This window comes from Phalacrocorax carbo, chromosome 18 (assembly GCF_963921805.1).
Source record: "Phalacrocorax carbo chromosome 18, bPhaCar2.1, whole genome shotgun sequence".
Classification (NCBI taxonomy): Eukaryota; Metazoa; Chordata; class Aves; order Suliformes; family Phalacrocoracidae; genus Phalacrocorax; species Phalacrocorax carbo.
The window spans coordinates 2,038,353-2,051,587 of record NC_087530.1 but is presented as its reverse complement, the minus strand read 5'-3'; the positions used below and the strand labels follow the sequence as shown (position 1 = coordinate 2,051,587).

The 13,235-nt window shown below is 42.0% G+C and overlaps 1 protein-coding gene across 2 annotated transcripts in view; it reads left to right on the top strand.

The window, feature by feature from the left end:
• The window catches only part of CRB2 (crumbs cell polarity complex component 2), a 77,782-nt gene that overhangs the window by 19,199 nt on the left and 45,348 nt on the right, over nt 1-13,235 (top strand). For both annotated transcript variants that reach the window (XM_064468560.1, XM_064468559.1), the window contains 2 exons: nt 7,250-7,586; nt 8,270-8,442. The gene's annotated coding sequence lies outside the window, so the exon portion shown is untranslated. The remainder of the gene's footprint in view (nt 1-7,249; nt 7,587-8,269; nt 8,443-13,235) is intronic.

The window sequence follows — 13,235 nt, the reverse complement described above, 5'->3', positions numbered from 1 at the left end:
TTTTAATTTCAAACATTGGATGTGTAACATTTTATATATTTAATCACCCTGAAGCAGAGTGTTTGGATACAAGCTATTTAGAGCGACTCTGCTATTGCAACCCACTCAGGGCCCTGAGGGAGACCTATGAGCAGTACGAAGTCTCAGATTTCTTTGAGCAATTCAGTATTGCCAAAAGCTTTGGTTTGTTATGGCTGCTCGGTTATGGGATGGAGAAGTATTGGGATGATCTGTTCAGAGAACATCATGTTTAAAAAGATCTGTTTAGAGATTCAGGAAAGTATTCAGGAAAATGCTGTTTCTTTCTGCTCTGAGTACCAAACTGTGAAGAAAACATAACTTATGTTGAGCGTGAGGTAGAAATCAGTATCTGAGACATTGTTCAAAAACAAAATTGAAAACTAACATCCTTTTACAGCTCATGGCAGAAAGTGCCTCTTCTTCAGTTGAACAAGTTACCATTTAGAGCAGGTTCAATAAAGGACCTCCTGGCAGAAAGACTAAAATATAACATATCCAAACCTTTTTATAGGTTAAACAGCGTGTCCCTCAAAATCCATACTGCTCAGTTAAACCTGGCTAACATGTTTTGTGATGGGGAGAGATAGTCTTTGATAGCCCACATTAAGTCTTTTCTATTATATCTTGATAACATTTGGTTCCTTCCACTTACGGGATGTTTTCACTTCTGTACTTTCCACCTTTCTTTTTTTGTCCCTCTACTTGTGGGTGGAAACAACCAACCAAAAGCATTACTCTGCCACTTGGGACCTCCTGAGTGTTCTGCTGCTCAGAATTTGCAGGAATACTCCTGTAAACAGTATCGTGCCAGGGTTGATGATAACAGCGAGCCATCGGTCAGGTATGCAGGCTGCTCTTGCACTGCACACAGTTGTTGGCCTGCCCAGTTCTGTGACCTGCCTTGCGTTGTGGTCTGGATAACCAGTCCATCCTCGGGGACCCTCTGTCTCCAAGGTTAAGTACCTATGCTTATCCACTGCTTACCCCAACCTGCAGCAGTTGAGGCATTTTTCTGACAGGTCATTACAAACAGGATCTTGCAGCATGAAAATCTCCAGCAGAGGGACTCTCACTTTATACTTTTTTTTTTTTTCTTTTTCACACTTTGCTTATGACACCTCCATCTGTTTGCTGTTCAGTGCTTGTATCATTGCTGGGAAAAAATAAAATGCAACTGCGTCTTGTCTCTAAAGACAGAACAGATGACATACAAGTTCCCTCAAAGCTTGCATCATCTAGTGTTTTTAACTCACTGGACAGATGTTATTCAGGACTTACTCCCTCTCTCCATAGTTTCTGACCTTTGGCAATCTCACAGTTGTCACAATCTGCTGAAATGTGAAGGATTGAGCTTCCTAGCAGCATGCTCTCTGTGGGCCTGAACCAAAGCCTACTGTAATTGCTAGCTATCTTTAATTACTTCACTGGGCTTTGAGTCGGATGATAAGTATAGAAGATGCATAGTAAGTAACAATCTCTCTGGCTGCTTGTGGCACTTCGACTTCTACCTGTTGTCCCATGAATACCTCAAGAACTCTTTGGTACTTTTCTTTTAATCTTCCCATTTTAATATATCTGATTTGTGTTCCATAAGCTAAAGCTGCAGAAACCTCTTTTATGTGATTTCTGCGTGCCCCAACCCTCACACACACATACACATAAATAAACAAATAACATATCTAACTATATGGAGTCCCATACCTGATTTTGACTGGCTTCCTTCATCCCCACTTTTTTCTTTCCTTTCCCCTCTCACTACTGTGAGGCTGAATTGTAGTTTTTATCCTGATAACTGCAATAGGGAGCTAGGGAAGAAGGGTGCCACACTTCTATGAGTAATCTTTAGTGACTGAAGGTTGGGGATGACTCTCAGTACTTCTTTGCTCTTTTTTTTCCTGTAAACAGTAACTGCTCTGGTATTGCTTTTCAGTTGGGGGAAGCCACTATTGCCCAGCCTTTGAACTGGGATGAATTAATCTGCGTCTCTGCTCCCTCTCTGTATTTCTCCATGAATTGATACTTGCATGCTATGGTACCAACATTGTATAATGCAGTAGAAGCCTGGAACTGGGAAAATGTGTGGTCTGACAGGAAAGTGTAAGCCTCCCAATAAGGTGCCATACTTCAGCCCCTACCTCTGCTTTGGGAACAGTTGTCCTGTAGAGAAACAAGCTGGGTAGCACTGAGAAAATGCACGGGCTGACTGCTTCTCTCATGTCAGCAGGTTCTTTTTCTCTTAAATGTTCGTTTTACTTTTACTTTCTGTGTTTGTTTTAACTAAGATCCCTCACAGATGAAAGGTACAGTGTTCAGAAACTGGGAGACTGAAGAATCCACAGAAAAAGCCCTTTCTATATCCGTGAATTTGTACTGCCTTTCCCTGTGTCTCAGTTCTTCAGCAGCAGGGACTAATCTTAATGATTCTGCACTAATGGAGAATTTTGAGTATGCATTCTGTTTTCTGAAGAGAATCCTTAGAGTGTGATGTGGATTGTGGAGTGTTTAACTTTTCATGTAGCTACATATAATTGTTCTTGAGCTGCCTTTTACCTAAGCAATTCACATTAGTTTAAGCACTTGCAATTCTTGATCATGTTAACAACATCTGTTTTGGGAGTTATTGCATTTGCAGTTACGCATGCAAAGCAGAAGGGGAGTACTCTCTTGTGGAACTGTGCTGATGAGTAATTGGGTAGCAGCAGTAACCTCTTAACCCTGTGGAAATGCAAGCACAACTCTATCCCAGCCAAAACCAGGACACATACCTAATCATGTACTCATCTAAGTGAGTGTGTGTGACATGCATGAAGGTTTTGTGGTGAGGGATGGGCATTTTTCTTATGTTTAGCACAGGGTAGTCTACATCCTCCTCCTCAACACTTCAGATTGAAAAAAATTGTAAGTTTTTCTTGTCATAATTGCTCATGTGCCTTATTAACTCTGATTCTCTATGCCAGTATACACAATGACTGTTCCCTGTTGTGCTTAGTATTTATCTATGTTTTGATTTGGTTTTCAGGGTATGAATATATTTCCTTTTCCATATGATGGTGGCATAGTGGGCCACAAAGGGGAGGGGTCGTTTAGGGCTGAGTCAGTGTATATTTTTGCATAAATGGTTACCCAGTAAGATACGGTATAACTCTCGTTCTCATGGTCTAGTCCTGAGGCAGGGTCTTCTGGAAAGGCACTGTGTTAGGGAAGGAGGTGCCATGTTTTCTTCCTGTATTACCTTGAAAGCAGTACATTGCTATTACATTGCTATAGAGCAGCATAATTCAGAGCATTATTTGAAAAGTGTAATGGTCAGAGGAGACACAATAACAGCTCCATCAAATATTGATAAAGTAGGATTATTAATTAGAGCAGGGGTGTAGGATTAAAACGTCCCTTGAGTTTCATTCCCCATTTGATGTGAGAGTGCGGTTTTGTGGTCAGAGAGTGGGAAGCTCAGGACAACTGGAATCTTTTTCTCATCTCTTTGATATGTTTGCTTAATGTCCTTAGTGGTTCAGTGGATATATAATACTATTGACCGGAGTCCATAGAATTATGGCATGTTCCTATGGCGGCACTGCTGAGAGTGAACTTTACAGTGATCTTTCTATTAGTGTAGCTTAGTCTGATTTGTACCTCATAAAAAAGAAAAACACCACTGAACAAGCTGATAATTTGCAGTTCTGTTGCCCTGGAGTCTCGTCTTCCTTCAAACAGCTACGTGCTTTTGTGAGATGGTGAAAACACTGGATCAGTACCATGGAGCAGAGAGCATATGCCGTTGGACCACTTGGCCTTCTAGTGCAGAGTGGAGGATAACATTATGCTTCTGACAGTGTGTATAGTGCTGAACTAAACAGATATCAAAGCAAAGAGAATGAATTGAATTTCCCAGTTACCCAGCCCTTGTTTTAAAAGGAGCTTTCAAATGTCTCACACTTGAAAAAGACACTTCAGGTTAGAAATGAGATCTCCTGTTAAAATAAAGCCCTGATCTGCATTACTAATAACAGCTGAGGTCATTAAAATAGAAAGAATTTGCCTTTGAATGTCTTTTGAACAGCATCTGCATTCTCTGTGTCACTGGTATTAGTTTTTCTTTTCCCACAGTTTTGATCCACCAGGACAGTGCAGGATTTGTTTTCCCCTTTAGGTTCTTTCTGGTTCTAATATTCTACCTGGAAGAAGTGGTTTAGACCTGCTATAATCATACAAGTTCTGTAAATTCATTCTTCCATTCCTATGCACAAATTGCACATTCTTGGCATCCCTCAGTATGTGTCTGTATGTGCAGTAGCATTTTAACATTCCCTGTGTGCCCCAAGGCTTTCTTAACTGATAAAACTCTCCAATCTAAAGCGTCTTCTCTTTTTCCTTTTTTCTGCCCCCTCCCGCCCCCCGTTTGAGTGTTTCCCTGCACTCTCTAGAGCCATTAGATGTTCTGACTATGCACTTCAAGAGATCAATATGCTTTTGGTATTTAGAGCCATTATCATTCTGAGGCTGTATGACTAGTATGTATTCATCCCATTAACATCTGCTCGAAATTCCCAACATCCCACCACAGCTAACGGCGAACGACCGTTTTGTCCTTGGTCAGGCGCTGTGGATCGGGCGCCTGACACCTGCCTTATTGTCGGACAGATTCCATTTCACTCTTTACTTTGTTTTGACCTTATTTCACCCCTGGAAGCTCAGTTTCAGCTGAAGATGGATGAATGAATCGGGGAGCATTGTGTCTGTTGCTGCTGTGGCAATTCCTGTGTGTTACTGCCCAAATAAGTTATTTGGTTCCTAAATTGTAGGAACCTGTTCTGACCTAACAGTGAGATTCTATCAGCACACAAGGATGTACTTGTAATTGAAGTACTATTTCTGTAAAGCAATAGAAATAAGCAAGAGATCAAGTCCTCTGCTGGGCAGAATCAGCAAATCACTGTCCTTACTGGCTAATTTAATGGAAGATTATGAGCTTTAAAGTCATGGAAATAGGGTGAACTGTGGCTTTGACTTCAGTGTTGACTCTAGTGGATATTTGGTTGTGGAAATACAAAGTGTCAGCTTTATGATTTTAACAGAAATTGCCAATGGGGTTAAGTTACTGGGGGAAATAAACAAGGCAACTGGAGTTAAGTGTGTATCAGTGTTGAAGTTAATAGCCAGGAGTGGATTCACTATTTTAAAATAATGCCTGAAGGACATAACCTCTTACTGAATGGGAAGAAACTGTTTCAAGATAGAAAAACAATGCGTTGATATTCCTGGCTTTCTCCCTTGCATTTTGGTTGCTTTTGTTTTCTCATTCATGTACTCCTGAAAGTTGGTTGCTATAATAAAAGTGCTGGATCATTCACCTGTAGTGTGCGCTCTTGAAGGCAACTTAGGGTTAACAGTGACTAACAAAGAAAAATCCAAAGTAAGCGTTAGCTCATTCAAGATGTCAGGGAAATGGCTGTATGATTCCCCAAGTTGTGAGAGGAAATGTAACAGCCCATACAGCTGACAGTATTGCAGGTTGTATTTCACCTTTCTAAGTGAAATGAAGCTGTGAAATCTCAGAAATACTGGGTTGCTGAGTAGTAATTAATCTCCATGTTACATTGTCTGGCCTGAATCAAAGGACATGCAGAAGCAAAGGAAACCCGTGTTTTAACAAGCTTTACAGAGAGGTGAAATAGAATTGAAGAAATTCTAATTTACTTTCATACAGTACAAGTGACAGTGGTTTGTCATTTTCTCAGAACACACTCATGTAAAAGAGATTTTTCTCCTTGCTCTTGGATTCCGTTTTTTCCAGAGTCGTTGCTCCACTGACCTTCTGGGGAAGCAGAAATATGCAAAGTCCCTTGGTTCAGAGTCATGCATTAAAAAGACTTTAGGATCAAATGGAGTTTAAATCTTCAGCCAAAGAGATATTTTTTTTAAGCACTAATAGGCCCTTATGAAACATCTGTGACTCACTGAACGTACAGGTTAGCAAAGCTAAAGATCCAGAGGTAGATTCATACACTATCATAGAGTGAAACTAAATTTCTGCAGCTGTTCTACTATTACAGGAAGCTCATCCATCTATACTTTGGCCTGCCTTCTGGTCACAGATAGGACATTTTTCTGAAGTCATGTCCTGTAATAGAAAGAGGATGTAAAGCTGGGTTGGAAGCAGAAAGAGTCATCATTTGCCCAGGTAGTATAGCCAGGCTGGCATATACCGTCACTGCCAAAGCAAATGAGAATGAAATTGTCAGGTTTGTGCCTTCTGTCTCATAAAGCATTCAAGCATAATAAATGATGCTGAAAAACTGGCCTCGGCATGGAAAACTTCTTTAAAGATACAAGATGCTGCTTCTTATTCAGGTATATATGATGTTGACTTAGTTGCAGTGGAGTTTTTCAGGGTTGAAATGGATAGTGTTCCAATAAGCTGAGAGTTATCATGCTTCTTTCCAGAAATGGTACATATAATTGGGGAATGGCAAAGCTGATGGCATTAGACATGATTTTTAAAGTATTAGAATTCTTTCCATGTTTCTTCCCATAGTTCTTGGGAAGTTTCTAGATCCATCCACTAGAATATTTTGTATGCAACCTCATAAGAAGCCTTATGTATCTCATCAGAGAGAGATGCTTCGGTGCTTATTCTTGCTTTTCTTACTGAAACAATTGTAATCCTGAGGAAGCTACCATTGTACTTCTTACCAGGATTTGCCAGCACTCCATTCCTATGGTTGTGCTCAGAAGTAGGTTGGAAAAGTTTAAAACAGTACCCTATGTGTTTGCTTCAATCTGCTGAGGTCACTTTCTACTGTAAGTTTTTGAGGGCTTGTGTGAATATGGATTCTTCTGCTTCAGCCTTTGCTGCTGCTGCTTCCCTTTCCCACGCCTGAGGCCTTTGGCAATGTAGTCACAGGGCTGATTGCTCTTGAATGCCAGCATGAGCAACAGAGGCCCTCAGCTTAAAAGTGCTCCATGTAGTAAAGTGCACAGTCAAACTGCACCGTTCGCCCTGATTCAGTGTGTTGTCATCACAGTTGATGTAACGCGCAGCCAGATGTGGGTATCACATCTCCTTTTGCCTGTTGTAGCAAGAAAGCGATATTAACCTTGTGCAATGCAATGGATTGTGTATATGAAAGTTGATTATATCATAGTTGGACTTCTTGACTGTAAATCAAGATTATAGACTGTGTTTTAATTCAGCATGCTATAAAAGCTTCATTTTTCTTTCTTTCAGAGGCCATCAAGCAGATTTTGTTTCAGACATATTGATGAACTCCCGTGCACATTCAGCACACCAGTTAGCAGAGCTAAAGATTCAAGCACTTGTGTTGCAGATCAATATCACCTTCTGCAGAAGCTCAGCAGAAGCTTGCCTGCTGTTGCAAGTAGAAAATGTGCATAAACTATGCTCCCTAAGAGAAATGGAACAAACCAGATCTTCCCTCAGGGCAGAGAGAAGTGCTGAATCCCTAAAAACCTCTGCCTACCCTTGTCTCTGGTCCAGTTATGCAGTTAGAAGCAGATGTGTGGGACTGGGCCTGATTTAAGTCTGCAAGGATCACAGAATTAAGGTGGGTATATCTTTGGAGTTTATTTTTTACTGTGTCTTTGAATTAAAGTTTGATTTGAGATTACTGATATCTTAAGACCTGTAACTGATGACTCATAAACATTCACTCTTCAAAGTCAGGAAAATGCTTAGTATATTGGTACAATTCACCTGTTGTATTTATCATAACTGATGTTGAGCTGTCTTTGTCAGGGAATGTATATTTCCGTAACATCTAATTGTATAGGTCCCTAGTCCTTGATGTTAGTTTGCAGTAATGCAGCAGTACTAATAGAGAATGAGAGAATTAACCAAATGTGGGATTGTCTCTCAGCTCAGATTGTTCTGATCTGACATTAGTGCTGCCAGATTAGTAGTAATGTAGTTGGTCATCATAAAAACCTTTATATGCCAGAGGGAAACAGTCAGGAGTACAAGTATATATGCTAATTAAGTTAAGTTTGCTTATTAAGTTAAATTTGCTGCCTTACATGGTATTTTCTGCTCTTAAAGAGTGGTCTACACATACAGAGCAGGTCTGGAAGAATTGTTGCCAGTTTGATGACAAGTTAATTACTCAAGTCCTAATTATGAAACAAATTCAGTGCTATTGACATTGGGATGAAGCACCATTTGAACACTATGAGAACAAGCCTGAATGCTGTTAACCATTATCTAAAGATCTGTATTTGTCTTTCTTAAAAGGTTTGTTAAGCAATCTGACAAATGGATAGTGATGGAAACACCAGGATTTAGCATCTCAGCAAAATGAAATGTCTGCCCGCATGCCAGTGCATGCTGCAGTAATCCTTGCAAGGCTGCCAGACCCTCTTATCCACATGACAGCAGATCCAGCAACTTCTGCACACCCAGTTGAGGTAAGGCCATTATTCTGGGGCACCTGTGAAGAAAAAAAACAATTGACTCACATGGGAGCTTCAGTCTGAAATATTCTTAGGACCGAAGTTAACTAGATGATGTTTGCTACTCTGTGTCACTGCGGCACAGTCAGTGGTTATGGTGTGAAACATGGCCTAGGAAGTCAGTATACTGAAAGTAGCTGGACTATATGACCAGCCTGTGAGTCAGGAAACTGAACATAAGGCTGTTCCTTTATAGTTGTCCCTTGCTTTTTTGTTGACAAATGTGTCTGTTTAGTGACCTGGATCGGACTTGGAGGTAAAAAGAGTAGTTCTTGAGTGGAGTTTTCATTAAGGTGCAAATGCACAAAAGCAAGCCCCACATCTTTGGCTTCTTGAAGAAAATTACTCATTCCTCAACGTTTGGCAGATCTGTGGTCTGCATCCATTTTACTTCCTGCCACCTACTGCGGTAAGAATGTTCAGTTTTTCGCAGAGGCCTCATTACAGAGCAGGCTGTGTGCATGAAGCCTGTGAGAGACTACAGAGATTACATCTGGAAGGAAAATGAGGCAGAGCTTGCTGATTTATGCAGCATTCAAAGGTGTCATTTCCATGGCAGAGATAGATGTTACATGCAGGACTTTGAGGCTAGTCTCTGCTTCAGAATAGGCAGCTCACATGGTGCAGCTTGATGTGTTTGTTTTTCAGGTCCAGGTGGGGGCTTTTCCAAAATTCCCTTTTCTTCCACCCCCATGTTTTGCTTCCACAGGAGTGCAAACTTTGGAGTTACAAGGTTCCTTTCACCCAGGCTCTGCTGCAGGGCATAGCTCCCTTACTTTGGCTCTGATTATAGGTTCCTTTGGTTCTGGCTAAGCATTTAGCTTTTCCCCTGAAGCTGCTAAGCGCTCTAGGCACCAGCATGACTCCAAGGTTGCCAGCAATGCAGACACTGGCAACAAACGTATGCTAATTCAGAAGGTTGCCTTTCAAAGCTGTTGTTAGGCTGGTAGATCAGCAAACTGCCCAGCACTGCCCTCCTGTGGCTGGAGAGGCTCCGTCTAAGCAGTGATAGCCGTAGTGAGAAGGGGTATTTACAAGCATGTTGGATCATTTTGACAAAAACAGCAGCAAAAAGGCGTCTTAATAGCCAACGCAACTTCAAAGCACTCTTAGATCCAGGCAATGTATTGGACACATCTTTCTTCCTGCTATAACATTTTACTGCAGAAAATCTTGCCTGAGACCTTTTTTACACTGTTAGCTGCCTCCTGTTAGCTGATCAACATTCTCATCTTCCCATCTGCCAAGAGAGGCCCCTTGGAAGGGATTCACCTCTACCGAGGCAGCTGTAAGCAGTGGAAGAGGATCAAAGGGGCTTCAAGTTGACCTGCAGCGCTCCAGCAGGGTCTCACGTAGATCAAAGGGTACATACATTGTTAGAGCCTGAGTTCTGTAACGTCCTTTAGAGAGAGCTTCGCAGAAGTATGGCCCTGTCTTTACTATGGCCTAGTCTGTGTATGTTGTGAATGGGCTTATATGTTGGAGAGGAAGCTATAGGTACTGTGCCTGTAGTGGATATCCTTGTTACGGTTCTTACAATTTGTTCTTTTTTGGAATGAGGCATGTAATGAAGATGTCTGCACAAGCAGCCAATATTGCAAGGCAGAGTAGGTGATTTCAGAATACAGGCAAATCTGCTTCCATTTTGTCCCCTCAAATCCTAATCCTAGATCTCCCATAGTCTGCAGACAAATACAAGAGTCATCCGAGAAATTGCTGGTGATCCTGATTAGAAAAAGTTCTGCTTAGGATGTCATTTCTCTGTAGAAGTGATATTATTTAAAGAGGACCAGGTGTTGCCCCCGTTTCGCAGTTAAGGCGGGATTTCAGTGAGGTTTTGTTTGCTGTTTGTAGCTGTATGACTGACATAAATCGTGCATTTGAGCCAGGTCACTGGTGCATCACGAGAATGAGAGTCCATTGCCACAGGATGGCGCCTGATGGCCAGGCTTGCAGGGCCGGGTGTGTGGGAAGAGTTAGAACCCAAACCTACGCCTATGGGATGCGTATGCTATAGTCAGTCTTAACCCACAGAGATACTTGCTATGAAATTCTCATAAGCAAACGTTCCTTCTGCCTCTGTCCTGCTGGACTGTCAACCCTCTTCTTCCTCAGCACTACAGTTTTATCAGAAATTGATTGTTGTGCTCCAGGAAAGTGAGACTGGGTCACAACTCTGACCATCCATTACATTATTCTATTGAGTTGCTGCACAGCAAGAAATAGCAACCTTTCTGCTCTTTCTTGTCATGCCGATTGTTTCATTGCCATTACCTGGGACTGACCACTGCCATATGCTTATTGCTCTTACCAGGCAGCATGACTGACTTGCCACCAGTTCTGATGAGCGATGATAGGAAACTACATTTATTGTGTCTAAAAAGTGTAATTGAGATGTCTTGGGTCTGGAAACTTTGTGTGATTTTCCCCCCTCCTGCCCCCCCCACGTTTTAACAGCAACTTTAAAGTTTTGACTCAAAAACAAAACTCGTCCTTGGCCCTTCTGATGCGTGGACGTTGCAGTAGGTCTCGTAGTGTTCAGTGGCACAGTCCTACAGCATTTCAGGATGCGTCTAGTTGCATTCGTTTGGTAGTGCTGGTGATAACAGGAATTTCTTTTCAACTCTCCTGTTTTCACAAGCAAAATGGCCTTTGCTTGAATTTGTGCAGTGCAGAAGGGCCATCTAGTGGCCAGATGGAAAAGTGGTGACAATGCGTGTTCCGGACAAAAACTTTGATTATTACAGGAAAGAGCCAATTTCGAGTTAGAGAGTGGACCCTGGAGAACCCTCAAGCATTGCATCACAGAACTGCGTTTGAACTTTTCAGTACAGAATTGGCCTGTGAGTCTGTAGGCTTCAAATCCCAAAACCTGAACTTTTTAAAAATATGCCTGGCCCTTCGCAGCAGTGATTGGGAGCTGAAGAGCGTACTGAAGCAGTAACGTTTTGCACAATGTTTTTGAGTGGTACTGGAAGTTTGTTTCTTAACTAGCTCAACTTCACAAGTTCTAAGTCTGCAGGCACTCTTAGTATGGGCTCCTTTGTTTATGGTGGTGCCTAAAAACCCTCCAGCGATGAACCTGGGGAAAAAAACGGAAGATTTTGATGCTGTTAGCTTGCATTGTTCAATTCAGAAAAGTAGGTCTGTATTCAGTGGTGAGGTTCCAGTACTGTCAGGAGGGAAGGTGAGGCTCTGTCCTCCAAGGCAGGTGCAGTATGTCCGTATGACAGGAGGTAGGAATGCCTTTATTCTTACCAGCTTCTGTCCATGATGTTGGCCGTCATAACACACATCTAAGCTGTAGTATCCAATCTGTAATAGCAGGATTATTTTAAGCCCTGTGTGAAGAAAGATTGTGAAACACATGCAGGAATACATTGTTCTTTGAATGGAAAGCGCAAACTGTTTTGCTGAGGTACTTGGCTGCGCAGTTCATTCTAAACTCTTTGTAGAAAAACGTATAGGATTGTTTTGTGAAAAGTATAGAAAAAGCTATAGAATAAGAAGACAGAAAGGTTCTGCAGAGTACCCCAGGCCTGCTCTCTCCCTTTTCTCTTAATCCAGCTTGCCTACTGCTGCCCCATTTTCGTGGCATGCATTTCCGGCTTGCAAAGTTTCCTGCCGCCTGGCTGAGAATAGAAGCCTTGCTGTTTTGCTGTCCTTAAGTCTCCTGTAATGAGTGTTACACAGACGAAAGCAGCTGTGTCCTTTGGCTCTAGTTTTAATACTATGTTAAGGAGCAGATTATACTGACGTTGAACTGCAGCGATGCGGAGGTAGCACAAACCACGGCCAGTTTGGGGAAGGCTTTAGCAAGGATGACTAAGGACTTGGAGCTTATACTTTAGATAACAAGTCCACCCAGTTGTGCTCCTTTGGAAACATAGTCAAGCCTAACAAATCAGGGCCTTAACAGAGTTGCATTAGGGTCCTTTAATTGGACTAAGCTGCTTAATACCCACATTGGCTTTTGTGTGCCCAAGGGTGCAGCACAGAAATGGTCTGCTACTTACGCTGGCAAAATCTCATGAAATTGCAAACATGAACGCTGAAAAAATTAAATCCTAATAGCCTCACAGGTAGACACTGGATTAAGGTATTTAGATTATTATAAGGAAGTCGGATGTCTTGATCTATGTGGTCTTCATTAGCTTGGGTTTTCAGCAACATGAAATGAGCCTTAAGTCCTGGCAGACCACTTATATGCGCTAGCGGTTAACAGTGGTCACAGAGAGCAAGTGAACACTTCTTTCAAGAGGATCACACCTCGTAACCTGCTCCAACCCCAGAACTCACAGTACGTGTGTCCTGGCAGCAGTACAGGCATGAGAGTCTCACCTCTGTCTGTGGAAGATTTTGGCTGGGATCCGTATACTGCTGCTGTTTCCCAGGTTGCTTAAATCAAACCCTGTTGTGACAAATGCATGAAACGGTACCTTCAAAAAGGTACCATTCATAGCATTCCTGCCTGTGTACTATTATTGACATATTGCCATGTTAGCAGTGGAACCCATCAGCATTAACTTGACAGAAAGACCAAATGAAGACACCAGAGTAAAACTCAGTCACTAGCCCAAGAAGCTGCTGCTTGAGGCATTGTCTCCAATGGACGGAGAGACACCAAGAATGTTCCTCTCTGGAGCTTTTTCATTGTTCAGCCTCTGCCAAACTGTTTTGCTCTTTTCTGAGTCCAGCTAGTGTGTAACAAGTCTTTCGTAGCTAATGGCTCCGTCAGGGGTATGAGG